Raw genomic sequence first — 4,365 nt, 5'->3', positions numbered from 1 at the left:
GATGGGGAGCCCTGCGCAATCAGAGATAGGCTCCTTCCCCCCTCCCACAGGACAGGAGCAGGATAGTGGGTGTACTCACCCCCGGACAGGGACCTATTGGTCCCTGCCCTTCCCCTACCTGTAACATCCCATAAATTAATATTTAGGGGCACCCTGAACCTTCTTTCCTCAGATCCCGATTTCAAAACAAGAAAGAAGACCTTGCAGCTGCTAAGAAGAGGATGACACCAACTGACTTGGCCCCAGCCCTACCGGCCTGTTGATCCATGAACCTGCTCCTGCTAAATCCTGGCGTCTCCTGCGGACAGCAAGCTTGAGAAACCCAGAGGACCTGCCTGCCTTGACTCTCTTAGAGACTGGGACTCTCATGAGCAGTGGTTCTGCTTAAACAACAATACCCCTTGTGCCAGCCAGGAACCGCAAATCCAGCCCACTCTGCACCTGCCGAGCCCGGCCTAAAAAGGCATTACCATTTACAATGCCAATAGCTTAAACTCTTGCAAATGCGAGACCTATTACATTGCAAATGCACGCTATACATTTTTTAAAAGCGTTAGGAGAGAGCGTTTCCTGCCTGCAAAAACAGGCAGGACAAAGCTTTTTAAGAAAATGGTGCTCGGAGGATGTAATTAAAGCCAACCGAGTAACAACACACGTAACAGGGGGTGTCGCCACGAGAGGTTACAAAATGAGTCAAGGTGGTACTAAGGAGGGACTACTAAGCCTTATGACAAATGAACAGCCACAGTTTACAGTGGACAATGATACAAGCCAATGAAAAATATGGGCGGAGCTTCAAGTCCCTACCTCCCTATAGCATGCCTTGCAGAGCAGCGCATGTGCTCCCCGGGCTCGACCTAAAAATGTCACTGTGTCAGGCAAAATAAAGAAATGAAATTTATGTAAAGGCCCAAAATTACCTTGTGAGTCGAAGGTGCCCTGCAGGTTACGGCTGTTCCTCCTGGATTGGATGTAGTGCCTGGGAGGTCAGCAGGCCCTTCCTGGCAAACTAGCTATTCATTTTTTAATGAAAATACTACATCATAAGGTCTGCGAAGGATATAACAAATTGACCTTTTCATTTTATTTGAAAGGAACTTCAGTCCTGGTCCGAAGTGAACAATTGCAGCAGCACTGCTGAGTTTAAGTGGCAAAGTCTAAAAGGAATATTTCAATCGACATCCTCTATTAAACAAGATATTGGTATTTATTTAATTAAAAAGGTGTGTGAGGCCCCAGCGAGATTTGAACTCGCGACCCCTGGTTTACAAGACCAGTGCTCTAACCCCTGAGCTATGGAGCCACGCGCTGCTTACAGTTGTACAGTAGCCTAAATAATGGACGAAGAACGCACACCTGTGCCAAGTATACCCATTATTGTTCTTCATTGGGCGGAGAGTCAACAGGAGAGAGGACTGTGCGAGTCCGGGTGAGTCAAAGAAAGAAAACAGGATCTACAGGATGTTGAACTGCTGAGTCCAGAGACTGCTCCATCTCACTGCACAGTGTGAGTCACTCGCAAGACACACCTTGCTCCCTGCTGTGCACACTGGGATCCCAGCCCAGCTGCTGTTCTTTAATATGCACATTTAAGAGCATGGCAGGTGCAGGGAGAAGAATGTGTAAGGCAGGTTAGATGAAAGGACACGGCCTTCATAAAGTTGGTGCAACATTGTCATTTAGACATTTTTATCTGCAGGGAACCACGCCCACTAGTGGCTTTCACGAGGCACCCGGGATCTGGCTGGTAAGATTCATAAAGTCCACTGATGGGAAGAGAACCGCTCGATGGGAGAAGCAGGTACAGAGAGCAAGGTGATGGAGGACAACGTCCCCACCCCCCTCTCCTCTCTCCAAGGGTTTTCCCTTCTATCTTTTCTAAGTGCTATATATAACAGGAGATGCTATTAGGCAGGGCTTCATTTGTAAAGCTAAATTCATTAATTAATCAACAGTTGAACAAAGGTGTGCAATTGCCCAAAATGTTTTAAGGAGGGTGTGAACCACTGGGCCACCATCGCAGTGCTTGCTGTTTTCAGGGCTACCACCGGGGCCAGCTTGGAAGCAATGGTAGCTGGGGAACCTGCCTAATAGGTTCGTTTGTGGGAGGGGGGAAGGAGTTTCACACTGGGTGACTTTTACAGCACAATTGTCACATAAATGTTCAACAAAAATTCAAAGGTTCTGAAGGGGCGCGAAGGAAATATTCCCGAATTTTAGTGGTGCTCTACGGAAGGCCTTACACTGGCCATGGATGGTGGTACCCACCTCCCACTGTCACGCGGCTCTCACTTATCCGAATACACAGAGCATCCTTCACTGTTTTCAACCTGTCCTTTCAAGTGGATCCGGAGAATGTAACTTAAAGGGGAAAGGTGGACATTTCACAATCTCTTGCAGTAGACAGGGGCCCTCACCACTTACTTTCAGAACCAGTGCAAGCCTCATTCTAAATTTCTGTTTATTAAATTAGATTTCTCGTTGTTTATTAATCAGCAAACCCTACACGTTTCACAAATCTTCCAAATATTGGAATTGAGAAGTCTTACATTAAACAGGAACTTCTGTCTTTGAAGACATCAAAGGGTTCGTCCACTTCTAAAACCTTGTGTTAGGACTAAAGAATAGAGGGGCATATTACCAAGGGTGACGATAGGCAATTATCGCCGGTTTAGCAGCCGCTTTCAGCCGCTAAACGGCGGTAATTCTATCGCTCTATTAGCAAGCTGTCACTAACTGATGTTAGCGACAGCTTTTAGGCGATAGCGAGCGGTTTGGGGCCCGTTTTGCATGTCCGCGATATTTATCGCTAATGACATGCAAAGTGGGCGTACCCAACCTGTTAGCGGCTGAAAGCAGTCGCTAACGTCGCTATCGCCTATTAGCAAGGCAGGCGTAGCGATGGAAATATTCCCGCTATCACCAAAAACTAACGCCTGCTCAGACCAGTTCTTAGCCATGTTATCCAATGGGAGGTGGATAACATGGCTAAGAGCATTTTGTCGCTAATGCGTGAATATCGCTGTATTCTTAGCGATATTCACTCATTTCGCTGCTATCGCTGGATATTTTAGCACAATGGAGAAAAACGTTGCTAATAGCATGTTTTCTCCGCTAACATATCCAGCCATAGGCAGCGATAAAAAAATCGTCTCTAAGCCTATTTAGTGATAATTATCGCTACTTGTTGGTAATATGCCCCAGTGTGTGAGATAGCGCACTACACTGATCATCACAGCTTCAACCAACAGAAGTCAGATCTTTTCTTCATCCTACTGGGAGTGATAATATATTTCCGAACAGTTGGGGATCTCTCTTTCTCCCTGTGTGTGTCGCGCTCTCTCTTTTGCCTCGTGTTTCTCTATCAGACAAAGTCCCTTAACTTTAGTCACTAAAAAGTGAAATGTGTGAATTTGTTGGTCGATTCTAAGAAACATGATCCAAAAAGCGTGTGTTATTTTAATTTGGTCTTTTTCGCAGCAAAGACCTTCTGTTTAGGCTTTGCAATAAGTATTGGAAAAAGGGTTGAAAAAAAATATAGAAGGGGACACCCGGATTTGAACCAGGGACCTCTTGATCTGCAGTCAAATGCTCTACCACTGAGCTATATCCCCAGCTGCTTTCACTGCTCCATAACACACAATGTATGTGTGCTCAGTGGCCCTGCCCGTGCAGTGACCTTTATACATTTCTGTCTTTCAGTTCAGATTTTTCCCCTCAGCTCTATCTATCCTGAAGCCATTGGAGGTTTCTAGCACTGAGCTGCAAACATCCTCCAGTTCTGTTCCTGTCCACCTCCCTCACGTGTCTGCCCTATATTCACCCGTCTTCCTCAATATTTCATCTCTGAGCTACGTCAGCCTGCTTCAATGCGCGCCCCTGTTATGATCACATTTCACCTTCTGAATAGACACAAAGCCGCCTTAAATAGGATGCTTTTGATTTTACCTCCGCGAGACGAGGCGTCTACGCGGATGAAATGGCAAAAGAGGGGTCAGTGGGGGGGAGAGGGTATGCGACACCATCATATATCCTAAAGGAGGGGCAACGAGTGGTGTATGGGGTTTAATGGGGGGTGACTACTGCGCCCCATCCCCAAACACTACCATTGAAACCAGGAGGTGCACACGTCACTTCCTCCAGGTTCACGTCATCACCGCCAGGGACACGTCATCACTGCCGCAGGCACACGTCACCACAGCAGGTGCACGAGTGGGAGCGAGGGATGGGTCTTATTTATTTATTTATTGGAAGAGAGTCATGAGGGCTGGGGTGAGGGCGCAGAGGAAGGGGCCTCCTCGCAGGAGGAACTGGGGGGCGCTCAAGGATAGTAAATGATTTAATTTACTATCCCAACACCTTCCC

At 47.0% G+C, this 4,365-nt stretch overlaps 2 non-coding genes across 2 annotated transcripts; both read right to left on the bottom strand.

The window, feature by feature from the left end:
• Nucleotides 1–1,230: 1,230 nt before the first annotated feature.
• TRNAT-UGU (transfer RNA threonine (anticodon UGU)) lies at nucleotides 1,231–1,303 on the bottom strand. The gene has a single exon. It is a non-coding gene; the product is annotated as a tRNA-Thr (tRNA).
• Nucleotides 1,304–3,542: 2,239 nt separating this feature from the next.
• Nucleotides 3,543–3,614, bottom strand: TRNAC-GCA (transfer RNA cysteine (anticodon GCA)). The gene has a single exon. It is a non-coding gene; the product is annotated as a tRNA-Cys (tRNA).
• Between the last annotated feature and the right edge of the window lie 751 nt (nucleotides 3,615–4,365).

This window comes from Lissotriton helveticus, chromosome 1_2, assembly GCF_964261635.1.
Source record: "Lissotriton helveticus chromosome 1_2, aLisHel1.1, whole genome shotgun sequence".
Taxonomy (NCBI): Eukaryota; Metazoa; Chordata; class Amphibia; order Caudata; family Salamandridae; genus Lissotriton; species Lissotriton helveticus.
This window is presented reverse-complemented; position numbering and strand designations above follow the sequence as displayed.